We start from the raw sequence: 19,406 nt of genomic DNA, 5'->3' as shown, positions 1-19,406 counted from the left end.
ACTCGCTCGAGTTTGTGACTAAGTGCAATCTCATGTTGTGACAGCGTGTGTCACCTTTACTGGCTGCAAGGTCACAGAGGGTGCAGGTTTAGGGTGCATGCATAAAAGCAGTTTATGTGAGCCATATATGAAAAGTGAGTTACTGTCAGGTTTATAGAGGAAATTAGTTAAAAAATATACACTCAACAAAAATATAAACGCAACACCTTTGTTACTGCTCCCATTCCCCATGGGATGGACGTAGAGACCTAAAATTCATTCCAGATACACAATATAACCATCCCTCCCAAACAGTGGTCACAAATCAGTCCAAATGTGTGGTAGTGGGCACATCTGCTATATTGAGATAATCCATCCCACTGATACAGATACATTTAACCTGTAAAGGCAGCTTATTTAGGGAAGAGCAGTGTGTCATGATTTATGACATGAATCATTATCAATTTGCAAATTCTGAACACTTCTAAGGACCACTACATCACTGTGATTTTTTTTTTTTTTAACTTTTACAACACAACTTTTAATTTTTCATGTATTTTGTAGCTGGGAATTTTGGAGACCTGACCTTTAAAGCACTTTGGGTCAGCTTTGTGGTAAAGACTAAAAATATAAAGTAGATATGATATTCGGCACAAAAAGGTTCAGACATTTTTCATACTGCAATCTTTGAGGTTGTTACATTTACAAATATATAAGATAAGATGTATGCAACCCACTGAACTGTGTTATATATATATATATATATATATATATATATATATATATATATATATATATATATATATATATATATATATATAACACAGTTCAGTGGGTTGCATACTGATAGCAACAAATCGTGCTAGTATCAATCCAATACCAGGGTTCGTATCAAAACTGCTGATATTTGGATCAGACTTTCTGGTGTAAACTCAAGCATAAAGATGATAGAATTACTTACTCATTTAGTAATTTGGTGTAGTTGCAGGGGGACCTCCAAATTAGGTTATTTAGGTAATATAAAGTAAACTGCTTTTTGCAGTTATCCGATAATGTGACATTTGTTTTTCCTCCATGGTCAGGCCTAACTGTAGCAAGTTCTTATGTCAGCAGCTATTTTGTTAAGTACACTCATAAACATTGGTAATAAGGAATTTATTATAAATCCCAGTTACAAAGAAACCATTTTAGGGCAAGTATGGCATGGTTGGAAATGCTCAAGGGACCACCTGTAGCAGCACAACTCTGTTAAAGGCCAGCATTTTGACAGGCTGGAGGTAGTGTGGGTGGTCTGACAAGGCTCAGGTTCTAATGTCCTCTTGCAAAGTCAGCAAGCCCAACACCCTCTGCCCACACTGACACCACATTACCTAAAGACAGCCCCTTGTGAGCACCAGTAACTTAATTGGGAGCACTGACTTCCAGGAAAAGCACCAGCTTGTGTGATGTCTTTGCTGCCACTTCATCCGCCTATTTACACCTTTTTACCTCTGCTCTCTCAGACTTACTCAGTCACTTCGTCACTGCATCTATTCCCTTTCTAAAACTCACTGCTTCTCCAGTTTGCCCCTGTGTGGATAGCAGGAATCTGAAGCATGGTTGTGCTGAAACTGAATCCTCAGAATGGGAGTGGGAGACTGAGCAGACTGCTTGAGGGAGGTCATGCAGGTTTATGGAAGGTCACAGCAGAGCTCACCTAACGGTCGGGCCCAGCACTGATCACACATGCAAACATGGTGTACTTTGATCATATGCCTTGAGGTGGTCCCCCATCCAGCGACCTCCAACAAGTTCTAAAGTTATGCAAGCGCCACAAGGGTGGTGGGGTGGTTGGGTGTGTGTGTGTGTGTGTGACCTCCTGTTCCACCTCAGTCTTGTGACTGTGGGGCACAAAGATGGTGGTGGGCATTTGAGCCATGTGGAAGGTGACTCCTGGTGCCAGTGTTGGGTTTCAGACTCGACCCGCAAAGTTGGAAGCAGAGACCATGCACTGCTGCTCTCGGGCCAGACAGCGGGATGTAGGGAGAGAAGCAGAGTGACAAAGAGTTTGAAATAGAAAATTTAAGAAAGAGAAACCGCACCTTCATAACAACTCACCATCCCCACCAACACTGACAGCACAATTCTGGTGAATCACTTATTGGGTGTGAGTAACATTTTTACAACACAAACTGATAAGATACAGCTGGAATGTTTTTGGATCCTGGTTGTAAAACTAGAGACTCTCAAGAACTAATTTATGTGAAGTTTTCCTATTTTAAAATTAGACATCTGTGAAAAATGATGTAATGAGTAAAACAAGCACCCTTTAGAAAAATCTCAGAGAACCTTTGGGATCACATTTTCTGCTAATTTAGAGACGTTATTTTAAATAATGTGGTTTTACTTGAAGTTTAGGGAACACCATGCATGAAAGGGTTAAAGCAACCAAAATGAGCATTTCATCTAAATAGTCTTGTTACAGACAATCATTTTTACTGTTATCTTTAATGACTAATGCATTTAAAGCTTGACAAACTTTCATTACAGTTGCATGTAAGGATAGAGTCAAAGTTTTTAATTCTTTTCCACATTTTTGAGCCAGTGATTTATTTCTGTGTGATATTTTTCATTCATCCATTGCTGTGAGTGCTGCTTCGATAAATGCTTTCTTTTATTCCTGGCATGTCTGAGTTTGGCAAGGAAGAGAAGGTGAAAAGACTGAAGACAAACCCGGAGGAGGAGGTGGATGTTTTGAGGAGGATACTTAACAAAACAGTGCAGGCCAGGAAGGACTCCAGAATCAGATAAAATGTTGTTTAGTGCTACTCAGGCTTGAATTTTCTTACTTTTGCATTATTAAAGAAATGTATTGACTTTCTGCTTTGGATGGACCTCATGGTTAAGGTGTTGCTATCTAGATGGGAGCAAACTATGTGCAATCTCGAGGTTATGGCATCATCCACTTCCAGATTTGGTTTATGTACACATTGGATGAGATGGTCAAGAAATTATTCTCTCCAGCACCTCATCACATGTGACGTGAGGGTAACTGGTCATTAAGTCATTAAGCTCTGATGGCATTGACTTATTCGGTACAGGAACTGTCCAGGATATTTTCCATAACACCGGTATCTCTCTGACTGAGGCTGTAAATGTGACTCAGGATCCCAGATGGTTGGTCTGTGCAAATAAAATGTGGATGATGGATAGAAGTCCAACCTACAGCTTAGAACACATGCATGTGTCTGGTGCCAGATGCAAAAGTTTGACACAAAAACATGAAATGAGTCCACCACAGATAAACTTCTCTATTGGCATGAGGATAAAGTTGTTAGAGGATCACGAAAATTATTCCAAGTTATCACAAGGCTGATATGAATGTCTGGAACAAGGATCATGGCAAACTGTATGTGTTCCTACCATACATCCAATCTCTTCCACTTATCCTTATCTGGGTCAAGGGTGGCTGGGGGGAGGGGAGAGTGCTAGACCTTGTCCGTTACTGTCTTTAAGTCTGACGTCATTAGTCGTTTCTGGTTCCAACCTCTGCTTCAGGTCCCAAATTCAAAGTAACACTGCGGCATCACTGAGAGTTAAAAACTGTCTAAATTCTTTCATGTTTAATAAAATGATGATCAGTGCTGCTGCTCTACCAGGTGTAACAATTAAGTTTAACATCCAGGCATCCATGAAAACAGAATTTATGAAATTTAACACAGTTAGAAGTTAGCAGGAAGTTAGCTCGCTAGTTTCCACCTAAACATAATATAGCATGTTATGACTGAGGGATTTCTGAAAAAATTGAATTGTAGAGCTCTGCCATCGCTTCTGACATAAACAAAGACAGAAAACTAAACAGTAATAACGTTTGTAGGGTTACTGATGTTGGGCTAGCTGGTATATAATGATGTGCTATGTGGTGGCTGGCTACACAGCTATGGTTAGCATAATATAAACACACAAAGCGCAAGGATGAATGCTAACTTTTTTCCACTTGATAAAAGTTAACCCGAGGGTTCCTGAAGGTTAGGAGAACATGTAGTTGCATGGCAGGATGCTGTAAACGGACCAAACTTCAGTCAGGAAAACACCTGAGATAATCTATCCACAATACGAGGTTAGGCATTAATATACTGCTGCATGGGCTGGGCTGTAGTTACATTGTAAGGTTTTAAAAACTGAGATTTTAAATGACAGTGGTAATAAAAACCGAGAGAGATCAAAAGTGACCACTGACTGTTTTTTAGGGGCTTGTTCAGATTTTAAAAAACAAGTTACAAAGCATTAAAACGTGTTAAAAACACAACAGCCTCAATAAACACAGAGTATTTTGGACCTAGAAGCAGGGTTTATCACGTCATCACTTAAAGACCGATAGGGTGAGAGAACAGCACAGTTGCACTGTTGCCTCACAGCAAGAAGGTCCTGACTTTGACTTCACCACCTTGTCAGGGTCTTTCTGTGTGGAGTTTGCATTTCAATGCGTTTGCGTGGGTTCTGTCCGAGTAAGATGTGGTTGGGTTAATTGATGAATCTAAATTGGTCTTAGGTGTGAATGTGAGTGCTGTATGTGATAACCAGTCAAAACCACAAATGTCAACTTTACACTAGAAGAACAGTGAGGACACGTATAAGACATAGAGTCGTGCGCTTCATAAATAATCTCAGACATGTTACCGACACCAGGCTCTATAAATATCTGCCCCAAACAAAGCAGCAATCCAACTAAATACTGGCAAAAATAAAAATGTGCAAACTTAGATTAGCTGTGTAAGACCATCACAAACTTCAGCACAGTACAGTGCTGAGATAATATCTTAGTGGTGGGTTGACAGACAGAGTGACTGAGTGAACTACAGTGGGCTAGAAATGGCAGAATAACATATGAACTGCATGTACTTGAACTGAAACCATACTTCACAGGCTTCACGCTCTCTTGTGCCATTTGAAATGTGTTTGCACTGAACTAAAATAAAACACAGGCTCAGTTTTCACTCGCAGACACAGAACATTGTACTCTAATGTGTCTAGACAGTGACAGAAGTGCATATTAGTCACATGTACCACTTTTAAACAGCAAAGAAAGAAACTGAGACGTGATAGCGTGGCACAGCACTGCTGGCTGTCGGCTGGTGACAGATTAGATGACAAATCTACGTCTCTGACTCTCATACAGAGACATTTTCTGGCTCGCCCTGTCACATTCATTTCCCTCTATATGTTTGTTGCTGGGCCTCCCTGGTTGTTGCTAGCACATGTGGGCTAAAATTAGCTCACTGCCAATTGTGAAGTTTGGACCTTTATTACGGCCGTAATAGCTAGTGTTGCCGCCTTTTACTGTAGACTGTAACTGACTGCTAGTGAGGCAAAAAAAAAAAAAAAAAAAAAGGCAATGGGACACACCCGGTGAATATGAGATAGAAAAAAATACTTAAAGGGACTTGCCCTGAAAATATCCTGAGACACCACCAACTATAGGAACAGTGGCACTGTCCAAAAATACATAGTGCACAATATGCGGCTGATGTTTGGGTGGGTATGTGATTACTTCTAGTTTATTAACAGGTTCAGTAAAACTGCCAAAACTATTTTTTCCTGGTAAAATGTGGAAATCTCGCACAGATAAATCAAACATAGATTTCAACAGCGCTACAAAACACTGGCACATTTTGTGTTTTTTGTATTCGTATATTTGCCCTTTGTGTCTGTTGCGATAGCATCAGCGTTCTTTTGTTTGAGAAAGACAAAAGTGAGGGTGGGAGTGAAACTGTGTTTATATGTCCCAGGCTTATCAACAGTGTTGACTGAGAGGAAACCTAACCTCACCATGACCTTGAACTGGTGTGGCACAGCCGTGTTAAAAAAACCCAGAGTCAACAAACACACCCTTAAATCAGATTTGGCACATTTTATGTCAATATGTCTTATCTTCGGCATTACCATCTCACCCTGCAGCAGATGACCTATCTAATGGAAAAAGCATGATCTTAATGGGTTCAGATCACTCCCACTCTTATCCAGTGTGTTTGTGTACAGGATTCCAACTTGATGCGTCTGAGCCAACTCAGCATTTGGATTTTTACATAATTACATGTTAACATCAAAAAGACCCTCATGGTCAACAAACTTCACCCGCACAGAACAGACTTCTTCTATATGCTGTTAGTAGATGTAAGCTTCCACACGTAAAATCGTGATTTTTGGAAAAATAACTGCTTTAAAAAAGCACCGACACAGCAAATGAGGTTGAAAGATCCAGTTCAGCGAGTTGATGATTACAAACGCCTAACTGTCATTCACACTACACATGCTCGAACTTCATTCCTTTGTACATTTTGACTTATAAAAATAATCTAACTGGGAAATTAGCTATAGACAGACCCAAACTAACCACTACGATAGCCTAGCTGTTAGCCTCCACCCTGAATTGGATAAGAGAAGGAAACGGATGAATGGATGGAGACCAAAACTGACATCTGGGATGGGGTCCAGCATATTTAAACTGAAACCTCATGGTACTCAATTAAAAGAACTTCATCCTCAGAGACTTGCACAGGCAGGTAATCAAACACGGGTTAATCTAAATGGATTTCTACTTAACTAACTTCTTCTCTATTTAAAATCTTCTCTATTTAAAATCCTGTCTTATCTCATGCGGTACATCACATCTATCAAAAACTGTCTATTTGTAGAGGTTTTATATATATAATGCTTCAGCTGGTGGGTGGTAAGAAATCAAGTGCTGACAGCTGTGTAGTCAACCAAGACTTAGTGCTTTTCTAGGAATCTGAGCCTTTTATTAGATTGGTGGAAAAAAACAACCACATTTCCAGTTAAGATGTCCTCATATTTCTTTGTCAACACCAGCCTGTCCGGTGCAAATGTGAGAGCGGACGTCCGGTGGGTCGGTCAGGCTATGGTCATCCAGGAGCTCGGTTACTTGTGGGAAGGCTTCTGTAATGCTCTTCTTATGCAATAGGAGTGCATGAAATAGTTTAGTATGAGAAAGTCTAAAAGCTGCAGCTGTGCAAACAAGAATTCGAACAGCCTGCAGCAGGTGGGGTGTGAGTCTTTTTCACTACCTGAATTTCTTTGCACTGCTGACTCTGTCCTTCTGCAGACTTTAGCTGCAGATTTAATCTTACATGGGATCAAGAAGACTTCCTCCTGTCATGATATGAGAACAGGCTGATGGTTGTCTGAATGGGAAATCTCCAGGTACTCTATGCTTTCATGTGAAGCTGATGGATTTTGCATTTCTTTCCACTTGGATGTGATTATTGAAATAAGAACGAAGAAAGGGAAAATCTTCAGCGTCTCTTTATTAAACAGGATCCGTGCAGGTGCAAGAAAAAAGTCAAGAACAACCAGCTGAGGCTTTTGCCAAGTGCTTGTTGCCAGAATAACTGTGGCCACCACAGTGCAAATTTCTCCTTTAATCATTTCCATGCGTCTTGCAGGGATTGAGAAAATTGCTGTCATGAGTGGTACGCAGACACACGCTGTTCACCGCAACGTTAAAGTAAACACAAGTGAAGCTCGGCCTCTTTTTGTTTACCTTGCTTTCCCAGTCGCCAAACAAAGGCGCCAAATTGGTCTAAATCAAAACATTGTGAAAGTGCAAATGGTTTTTGAATGCAGCCGTTTTGTCTAACTTAAGAAGTAATCCTATTTGACACATGGGACAGTGAGTAATGTATAGCATCTCCGTGTCCTCTAATTCCCCAAGCCACACAATCATTTCTTTTCCCCTCTTTCTCTCTCTGCCTCTCATTTGTGCAACCTAGCATTTCCACCAGCCGTGCTCATTAATTAGCTTTCCCTTATGGGAAACAGATGAGTTTAAATAAATTAGAATCATGCCTTGAATTGTTTTAATGCCTCGACTCAAGCTCCCAAGCTGCAGTTTTAAAGCATGCTCTCGCCAGTTCAACCCAAAGGGATTTGAAAATGGTAGGAGAGCTGAGGGAAAAGTTACAGAACCACACATGCTTAAAGGTCCTGAGTTATTGTTCTCCACCACCAGATTTTTCTTTTTCCCAGGCGTAGAAATGTGTTTTGAAAGCCAGACGGGCTGATTCATCAGACACCGGAGCCTATATTTACAATAATCAGCGCCTTTATCTCAGGCACTCCCTCATAACCGTTTCTGCTTTCAAGATTAAGCTCGGGGCAGTTTGCCATATCTTACCTTACAGCAGCTCTCACTGTGGAGTCAAGTCATTCAAACATTTTGTGTTTTCTTTTCTTAATTTCTCTACTTTGGGGAGAAATTTAACTTTCCATCCTGTGGCTGTAGCAGGTGACCCTGAACTATCTCTCAGTTGTGCTGCAATAGGCTGCGACTGCTCCAGGACTTGTGATGCACTGAGAGCTCTCCACTCACCTCCACATGTGTTTATATACCACTGCAGCATGTCATTACATTTTTGTCTTCTCTCTCCATTAGTGTGGGTTTTATCCAGTCTCCCTGTGTGCACTCTTTTTTCTCTTACTCCTCACACTCAACCAGTCATGGCACAAACATGGCTTCAAACTGCTTGCTCACAGAGTGTTGCTTGATTGGTGGGGTTACCTCCAGAAAACTGTAGGGTCTTTCCCTAAAATAAAGCACCTTGAGGCTACTGTTGTTGTGATGTGGTGCTGTGTAAATAAATCAAAATTTTCCTGATTAGCATCAGAGAGCACAGTGACTGAAATCGCCAAGGCTTTCCTGCTTTAACCAACTACCAGACCTTCGGTCCCCATGCGGCTAAATCCTTTCTATCAGCTACATCTATAGGATTTGTCATGCATGGCTGACTGAGCTGTGGTCCTAACCTGAAGCAAAACAACTGCAGCTTTAATCCTGCCAAAACAAGTCTCTCCCAAAGTCACACTGTGTGTCCGTTCATTTCCTTAGAGTCTGATTACACTGGAGTGATGTGGCGCACCCTGTGATTTTTTTCCCTTCCTGACAAAGGCACACGCATAAACTCTGTGTGACATCTGATTAGGACAACTTCCCAATCACCTCTAAAGAATTCATCTACTTACACATTCCCTTCATAGCTGGCTGAATGGAAGCAGGCGCAAGTGAGCCTCCAAACTACTGCTGTGTGTTTTGAACTCACCTCATTAACCACCTTACTTTGGAAACAGGTGACAAATCTATTATCCCATTACCTCTATATTACCCCACTGGTTTTTATTTGTAACTCACTTAATTTCTTATGGTACGTCCAACTTTCTTTCCCTTTGGCTGCTCACAGCGTAACTAATAGCCGGTGTTTTGCTTCTTTACACTGTCGCTTACTCTCCATTTGGATTTTTGCAGGGAGAAAAATGTCTTTCTATTTCACCAGAGAGGAGCTTGGTCGACTGAGTTTTTCCTCTGCAAGTCATTACAAGTTTTCTTCATCTAATGAGACAGATAATTTCTTGGATCACACTGAAATGTGGATAACTCTGTCTTATTGGCCACTTTGGCTTCATACGTTTGGCGTTTTTTCAGTACCACAAACTATGGGTATTAGCTTTAACTGCATAAGCCATTGACATTTGACTTGGTTTATAAAATGCCACAGAAGTTCCTTTGCTTCTCTGTTCGGTGTGAATCGGCAGTATCTCAACAAAAAGATCCTCCACATGCTTCTCATCGAGGTAAATAAACAAAAAAGTGTATATTTAAGCCAATCCTGTTATATATTAATGAATGTGACATTTAAAGCACGAAATCAATTTTTTAAAGCAAACCGAAAATTTAAGGATGCACTAACCAGTTTTTTATATTATTATCTTCATTAGTTCTGTTCATACTAATAAGCCCACAGGGACTTTGTGACCCAGCACTGCATTTTTCAGCTCCGTTTATTTTACTGCACCCTTTCACAGTTCTTTTTTATTTTGCATTTCATTTTTTAACCATTGTCAATAGCTGGATTGTGATAAAGTGACGCACACATCATGCCCAGCAGAAAACAAAAAATAAAAAACCACGAGCTGCGCAGAGTTAATAAATAGCTGTTGAACAAAATGAAGGTTTTTATTGTAAAAGCAGAGTGAAAGTTGATCAGGTGGCCAGAAATATGAGTGTCACTGTATGCAAATCTTGTTCCAGGTCTGCTGAAAGTAACAAAATACATACTATATGCCAACACAAACCATATGACAGTGCTTTTTGCTAGCTTCTTACATGTCCCCAGCAGGTAAAACCAAAATAATCTCTGTATGATATGATGAAAGTAAATGTAATGCATGGTGGAAACTGTGAAGGCTAAACAGAACCCGAAAGAACCCGAATAGACAAATGTTTTTCTGATAAAAATATTTACTCTGATTTCTAATTTTTTCTAGTTAATAATTCGCGCTTTATTATTATGGCTTAGCTATTAACTATTAGTATTAATAATATGTATGTACAAAACAAACAATATAACTGTAAACAATACTGTCCGAAAGTTTTTCTTTAAATTTTGCTTTCAGTGAGCCAGACTTTGGTGAAAAGAGGTCTTGGGCAATAGTTCTTGAGGCTTTCTGAAGGGCTTTGTTTAGATTAGCAGCTCTTCACTCTCTTTCAGTCCAGCCCTTGTGGCTGACCATTTTCTTTTGTTTGTTTGTTTATGTGTCTGTGTCTGCATCTGGACATGCAAATACCCACATAGTGCATTTATTAAAATACATGTCAAATAATAAGATTATAATAATAAGATAGGAGATAACATAAAACATATACAGTGCGTACACATTGTATCAGTGAATCAGAATGCATGTGCAACTGCTAGTTATTCAGAGACTGCTTTATGTTGAAATATATTTTTTATATTATTTTAGCCAAATATTGTTAGCTATTGGGCTAAAATTGTGTAAGTCAGAAATTGTAGATATTCAACCTGCAGTGTTGGATTTGTTACTCAAAAAATTAATGCATTACACAATACTTGTTACTTTTCTTAAATGAAATGCATTGCCTCACATAATTACTCTTTACAGAAGATATTTTGTTACACTACTCATTACTTTTGCATTACTTTGTAACATGACCTGTAATGCACTATTGCAATGGAGATTCTACTTTAGTAACATGAATAAGTAGAAAGGCAACAAGCCTAACTGTCTTTGTTACCTGTTAAAGTTCAGGCTCTGGCTGCTGTGCTGGGGTCTGCATACACTTAATCTGGGTTCTTGGCTAACTCTGTGTTAGCATGCTGTCTGTGTGGATGGCTGCAAAAAGTTGATGTTATTTTAGCAGCATAATGCAGATGTTTCTGTCCTGGACACAGTTTGCACTTGACCATCTTTTTCTTTTGTGTAATAAAAATAAAAGTCGTGTCCAAATCTCCACTTCTCAAAGGTTGTACACCACTCCACTATTTTCCTCCTCCCTGCACACAAATTGAAATCAGCTGGTTGCAGAACAAGTGCATCAGAGGAAAGGCATGTTACCACTCATGTTACAGATAGCTTGTGACATAATTGTAAATGTAATGTAATTACTGAATTTAGTACAATAAACCATTATATTACTCTGTAATTGAAAAATGTCATGTGATTACAGTAATGCTTTGCTTTGAAATGTCTTACACCAACACTGTCAGCCTGTGAAACAACAGTCTTGCCTTATGACTAGCTGTGTACCCCCCAAAAAAGAAGAAACAAAATTCAGAGTACAATACAACTGAAATATGTATAATCAAATGTTTATTTATTCAAATAATCAGTCATTAAGAAAAATGTAATTGGTATAAACTGAATGTAGTGTACCAACGAAATTTTATTTGATTAACTGTAAAATTTTAAGGGTAATTAAATGAGTTAATTATATATATTGGGTAGTTTTTTTTAATTGCATATGAATCAGTTCAGGCTATATTAAACATATGTTTGACTTTAGAAAAGAGAATTGAAGGAATTCTATTACACTCTTTGGGTAGGTGGAAGCTGGTATCTCCTTACAGGTTTCTCCTTCACTGTATTGCGTATTTCTTTCTTCCCTTTGTGTGAACAGAGCACATTCCTGTTGCCTTTTACTCTCTGCTGATAAGGAGGCGAAGAACTTTAACGGCTTAACTTGGCACTTTACAAAGGAGGAACAGGCACTTTCATTTGTTAGCTTTCCACTAAAGTAGCAAAGGAAGTGCTTTTTCATTCTTATCGTCCACTGACTATTTTGCACATAATGTAAAGTGATGCAAAGTCCTGTTTTAAAAGTCATTAAGAACCTGGAAATTCATTTTTTTTAAATCAGGAGTGCAGCAATCGGAAAAATGCATGCAACAAATTCCCAGCTCATTAAGATATTTTTAAATTAGAGCAATCCCTCCTGCACGATTCCACCTCCTCCTCAACCACCTAAACATCTCACAGCCTGTTAGCAGCCCTGCACCCCACACTAAACAAATATACAACTCAGTCAGGCCCTGTTTTGTTTCCTCTACCTCCCCTGCAATGTCCACCAGCCAATGCACCAATGCCCTTGACTTTGTACTCGGTGTCTACAATGCTAATTCTCTGAGCTTAGAACAATAAACACTGCAGTGATGGACCCAGCCCAGAAGAGGCCACACTTCCTGTCTGCCCAGGGCTACTCTACAGGAGAAAGACCAGAGGACTGACAGGAAGGGGTCAGGGAGACAGAAAGAGGAGGTAGATGAGGCATGAAAATGTGGAGCGAGATTGTGTTCATGTGAGAGAAAACAAAAAAGTTGGTTTATAGCGTAGCAGTGTAGAAGAATGTGATGTATGACTTTGCTAGTGATCACTTTCTTAAATGTAATGTGATTACACACATTAACCAAATCTGCTTGAAGCTACGATAAACAAATTGTTCTTTTCATCTTTTTTGGAACCACTAATCTTCCTGAAACAATAACACTTTGTCAGAAACAGAATGCAGGTCGATTCCAGCATTTATTATTATAATTCAAACAATGGCAGCAGACTTGGCTGTTGCTGCATTTGTGTCTGTCAAAGGAAAGAATGATATAACATTTAGAAAACTGTGTATATTCTAATTTTCTAGAAGATCCTTTTTTTTGTTTTTCTGGCTGTGCAAGTCCAAAGAGCGCTCAAGCATGTTGCAGGCTCCTTGTGAGGTGCATGCTGATTGGTTCTCTCCATTTTCTCTGTGTCTTTGAGACATCTGGCTGCAAGCATCTTTAGGATTCCATCAATACCACAGCAAGGGGGAAAACCCCACAGCTGAAAAAAGCAGGCTCAGCAGTCTGAATCGTGGCCAGCTCAAATCGACTCCAACAACCTTTCAGTCATCTCGCAGAGCTCTCTGTGAGCTGCAGATCTTTGCCAAGAGTCAGAAAGCCAGGTGAATGTGGAGTGAGGTGCAAAGAGGGAGCTCTTTTCTGACCAAATATAAACCATGGGAGATCACTGATGTGCAGGAGAGGTAAGGTCTGTGCGTGATTGTCTTTGAATGACAGCGTACATCCTGCTGTTGTGCTTTTTCCTAGGCAATTAGCTGTAATCAGCCCCTCTGAGCTCCCTGGGTGTTCTACAATACTTTCACACGCTGGCACCGGATATCTCTCATCACCACATCCCACACACGCACTCACACCGAGTCCTACCTAGAAGCTAAAGTAATAAGATGAACCTTCGACCCGCTGTAAAAGTAGAGAATGTACAAGAACATGGTTATTTGTGCACGCGTTTGTGTGTGCGTGTGCGGTGGTTGTTTGTAGCCAGGTCTCTGTGGGCCTCTCAAGCCCGTGGCTCTCGCTCTGTTCAAACTTCACCATGTGTTGCACACATGTTCCCATTAGGCCTGTAAAGCAGTCTTTGTGTCTCTGAGCAGCATCCTTGACAGCAGTTAACTGTATTTCCCCCTTTGTGACAAACACTGACCTTGTCCACCTCTCCATCTGACTGAAAGCACCTTAACAACCCCCTCCCCTCCCCGCATTGGTGCAAAATGGGTGCAAATACTCCAGTGGGAACCTAAAATTCACTCTGTGGGAGAATTTCCCCAGCAATGAAAACTTCGGACACAGGCATTAAGACATTAAAACACAAAGAATAGAGGTTATCCCTCTACCTTTCCTGCCTCTACTGTGACTGATCCTTGTTACCAAGGGGGATTATGGGATAGTCCAGCGAGTTCACTATGCCATTTCTTATCCACACAGTGTGTGGGCCAGGTTGGCCTGCGGAGACACTGCAATCAGACGCGACTGCTGCTTTGGGCAACAGATGCCGAACAAAATGGAGATGAAAAATTCCACCTCCCCATTCCCATAAACAGGACTAAGATGTGATTTACATATTGTGAGACAAGAAGAAAATTATACACCTTACTGAAGGGCAAGTGTGTTTCAGATACATGTGTGCATGCTTGCACAATACTTAACTACAATTAGCATGCCTAAAGAACCCACAAAGGGTGCATCTGGGAGCTTGAAATGCCCACATTAGAGATGATTATATTCTTCAGCATTCAACCGCAAGTTTTTATTGACAATAATTGGAAAATGTTCCCCATCCACAGGAAGGTCAAAGCTCAGATTTGGAGCTGAGAGAGATTTATTGCTTTCTCGAGGACACTTCAGCGGCACGGGTGCCTACTGACACAAAACTCACCCTGTAATGTAGTGACAGCTGCTACAATGTTGCATTAAAGTGCAACTGACTGTATTGGTTACTGTTGGTCAGCGGTTGTCCTCCAACACCCTCTTAAACTTGAGCTGCTCGTCTCCCGTCTGCAGCCTCTCTTCAAATAGCGGTCCAGCTGACTCATCCTAAACCCCTCTCACACATGCTTACGCACAGATAGTGAATCCCACAGATAGAAATATATCCACATACAAGTGCTACACACACACACACACACACACACACACACACACACACACACACACACACACACACACACACACACACACACACACAGACTCTACTTACCCCTGGTGAAAGTAGAGCTCAGCACATTTTTGCGGGGCATGTTGACACCCTGGCAGGATCTATGAGGAGGTTCTGGCATCAGCGGCATTTTGTTATTCCAACGTTTTTGCTCTTGTGAATACTAACTTCTCCATCTCAGAGCCACAGACCAAATAAGAAATCAGCCAAGTATTTCAGTCGCACCACATGACATTAGTGGATTTTGGAACTGCTAGTGAAAGGACGTATATTATTACTTTTCCGGCTCAGTCAAGTTTATTACCCAATGTATTCTTTATATTTATGCCTAAAGCCTCGCTGTGGTACAGATCTCTGCAGTGCAGACTGTGTATGGCAAATTTCCAGCGAGGACTGACTGAAATACCCTGTAAGTCACAAAGACAAGCAAATTCACTCTCACAGTGCATTCACACATGCTAAATGCAGTTAAAGGTAATCGAGTATCAACTTATAGCTCATGTAGCCAAGATAGCGTGGACAGCAAGCATTATTCTTTTGACAGGTATGCAGAATATAGCAGATAAGCAACCTTGGACATTTATCTGCTCATACATGTGCCAAAATATGATAATATACAGATGTTTTCACTCAGATGTTAACATCTGAATGTTAGCATCTGAATGTTAGCATCCAGGCTACTGGAAGCTTGTTGAAAAACCAAAAATCAAAACACATAAATATTTTTCCATTTTAATAATATTGTTGCACCAAGAAAGTGATTAGCTATTAGTTGAAAACTTGACATGGTAAATGGTAAATGGCCTGTATTTATATAGCGCTTTACTAGTCCCTAAGGACCCCAAAGCGCTTTACATATCCAGTCATCCACCCATTCACACACACATTCACACACTGGCGATAGCAAGCTACATTGTAGCCACAGCCACCCTGGGGCGCACTGACAGAGGCGAGGCTGCCGGACACTGGCGCCACCGGGCCCTCTGACCACCACCAGTAGGCAATGGGTGAAGTGTCTTGCCCAAGGACACAACGACCGAGACTGTCCAAGCCGGGGCTCGAACCGGCAACCTTCCGATTACAAGGCGAACTCCCAACTCTTGAGCCACAATCGCCCATGACATAGGACCTGAGAGATGCACCCAGACCTTCAGCTAGTCTGTCTACTGTTCACTGGGGCCTCATCAGAAATGGTGTCAGTGGAAGGTTATCTGTCAAGAAGCTGTTCTTAATGAAGGAAAACAGGAAGAAAACGCTGAGGTACGCCAAATTGCACAAGAACTGTACTGAAAGTCAGTGCCAACAATGCAGCGATGAACCCAAATTGGACATTTTTTTGTTCAGACTGTCAAAATGTGCAGAGGAAGTCAAGAGAGGGGTGCAAAATTGAGTGTCTACAGCCTTCTTTAGAACGTGGTGAAGACTCTCACAGAAACCGTCTGGAAAGTTTCATTTTTCAACATGACAATGATCTCAATGCAGTAAAGAATACCTGGATAGAAAATCCCACAATGGAACACAGTCATTCATGGATGGGCCTCAACATCACTGAAGCAGTGTGGGATCATCTTGACAGGGAAAAAATCAAAAGAAAATATCCAAAGATGAGCCTTGAAAGTCCTTAAAGAAGCCTGGAGAAGTATCCCTAAAGACTACGTAGCTCGTAAATTTCAGGCTGTGTTGAAGAATAAAGGTGTTCATAGCAAATATTAACCTCTTTTCGCTTTATACACTGTATTTTATACGTTTGCTTGTTTCCATAAATAATAATAATGGATTGCATTTATATGGCACTTTTCGAGACCCCCAAAGCACTTTACAATTCCACTATTCATTCACATCACCAGTAGGCAGTAGGTGAAGTGTCTTGCCCAAGGACACAACGACCAAAACAGACAGAGCTGGGGATCGAACCGGCAACCTTCGGTTACAAGATGAGCTTTCCCAACCCCCTGAAGCACGGTCACCCGTAAATCAATTTCCCATTTTCTTAACAAAATACAAAGAAATGAAGGGTTGCTCAAAACATACTTATACCTACAGTATACTCTGAATATTGTTTTTTACCACTTTCTTGATTACTGACAATATGAATGAATAAATAAATGGTAAATTTTCAATTTAAGAGTCTCTGCCATGATATTTATCTTTTGTGTATTGAAATTCAGTCCAACATTGTAAACAAACTTCCTTACAGCGCGTATCCCCCCACTGTGTTTCGCTATATTCCCGTCCCACGATGGACCTGACTAATTAGTGGCAGCATGTTTCGACCAAGGTCTATAAATAGTCTTTCCTGTGCCTCGGGCCTCCTTTTAGTCAGGTCCCGATGGTCGTGTCAGAATGTCTTTACCAATATGGGGCACAGAACGGCTAATGTCAAACACGTGTGGAGAGGGAAAGGCTTTACAGAGAGAGGGAAAAAATGCTTCATCTTTTAAGTGATAATTACTTGATTCCTATTCTGCTTTTCTTGGCATTAGCCTTTGATCTCACGCAAGTCAGCTTGCAAGACAAGCATAAAATTACAAGAGAGTGTAATGATGTTAAAAACCCTACTGTTATGTGTCTAATTAGGACATCTCTCTCCTTCCCTTCTTGCTGCTATTTTTTAAATCTCACTCTCAATCTCCTCTCCTCTCTTCTTTGATGAACCCGGAGTGTCAAGAAAAATCTTGACACTCCGGGTTTATCTCCTACTTGCTTGCTTTGTGTTTGTGTGTGCAGCACGCATGCCTCTCGACACATTCGCTGCTGACTATGGCCTGACTGAGATGCCAGTGGAACAGGGTGCGTCTCCCAGAGCCAACTGCACATACTTCTGAAGTCAAGATTTGCAAGAGTCTTTCAGACAGCCCCCTCACTTGTAAACAGAACTAGGGTCTGTAGGAAGGAAACTGAACTCCACTTAGAGCTATTAACAGCATTCAGTAGAATACAGTGTGTATCTGCCGCATGAATATCTGAACTGTTAGACTGCAGGTTGGACGTGTGTCTTCATTACAAGTAGTATCGCAAAAGCTAAACATCTGTGTGCAAAATAAATTATACGTCCATATATATCAGCCTCTCCATGAAGTTTATACTGTGTCTTTATTGAGTTCATGTGGAAATATACTGAATTCAAATCAGAGGGCTTTGGAGGTATTCATCGGAGCAGTGCTAGGGCTCTCTGGCGCCTCCTCCCCCGTCCTCCCTACCTCTTCTCATCTCCTGACCACTTCCTCATGGCTTTGAAGCCGGGCGGCCTTCTCTGCTGCTGCCAGACAGGACACCCCACATCCTGTGAGAGACAGGAAGGAGCTCTGCTCATACTGCAGCCCCAGACACAAAATCTGTGCTCCAGAAACCTTCAGAAAAACCTTTGCTACTGTGTTACTTCTCACACTGTTCTTGTCAGACTGAAGCAAATACACAGAAATGTAGATTAAACAAATTAAAATCAGTCCTCAAAGATGCATCTCAAATCTGCAAGGATCTCAACAGCTGTTACTAATTTCCCTGAGCTTCTTTTGGATAGGCTCACCCGTGCTTCAGCGAAGACAATCCAGAACCTCCATCTGCTGGAGAGCTGGTGGTGGTGGTTTTGGTAGCTGCACTGACGAGCCGCATGCAGATCAAGAATTTGGGTGCCAGTGCAGAGTTTTCTTTAGCTCATACAAATGCGCAGTCAGGATCTGTGAAGCTGGGATCAAGAGTCCGTGCACATCAAAATGTGCTAATGTCCAGCGGCAGCGCTCTATCTCAGCCACTGGACACGTTCTCAGAACTTGTGATTGCCTCATGAAATGCAACATCTGCTGTTGTTTCGAGCTGAAGTTTTAGTTTAAGGGGACTATTTTTAAAATGCAAACGTATTTGAATTTTGCTAATAAAATCATGTCATGCACCCTCACATTCTGCGAACACCCAGAACTGATGGGAAACTTTACCTGCTTTACTACATGCCTGCAGTTTAAGGTCAAAGGGAGTGAACCAAAAGACCTGCAGCCCCACCAAACTTTGTGTGAGCCCAGCTGTCATTTGTGTTTCGGACAGGCATGCCAGCTTGAGAGAATATTGCTTTTTCAAGTAATGAAAACAGGCACACACCCAAAATCCTTGGTCTAATTCCAGAAAAGAGAAGAGATGACCTTGAATAAAAAGCTCCCGAGCTATGACAGAACTGACTGTTCCTTGTAGTGGCAGCCTAACCTCTGCCAGGAGCAATCGGCTTTGCTGCCCTGTCAGCTTCCAGGTGTGGGAACCCCCTCTCTGCCAGACAGCCATCGAATGCATGACTGTAATTCAGAGCATTAAGATGCAGTAGAGTTCTTGTAGAGGGAACTGGCAGGGGGACAGATTCACACACTGCTCCCAGCATGAAAGAGTCAAGGCTTTGAGGTGGGCTGATGCTTCAGTGAAGACAGCCTGATGGGCTGGACTTCCTAACAGATTCCACTTCACTCAGACAGCAATACAGTGGGCCAACTAATTAGATGATCTATTTGCATTCGTATATTTTATTGCGTTTTTACTTGTCACTTTGCCATGTCTGCCAGTATCACCCATGTCAGACTTGTTGGTTCTTCCAGAAATGACACTGTGTGACTGGA

Source organism: Astatotilapia calliptera, chromosome 12, assembly GCF_964374335.1.
Source record: "Astatotilapia calliptera chromosome 12, fAstCal68.1, whole genome shotgun sequence".
In the NCBI taxonomy this organism is placed as follows: Eukaryota; Metazoa; Chordata; class Actinopteri; order Cichliformes; family Cichlidae; genus Astatotilapia; species Astatotilapia calliptera.
The sequence above is the reverse complement of the archived record's forward strand: the minus strand, read 5'-3'. Positions refer to the sequence as shown.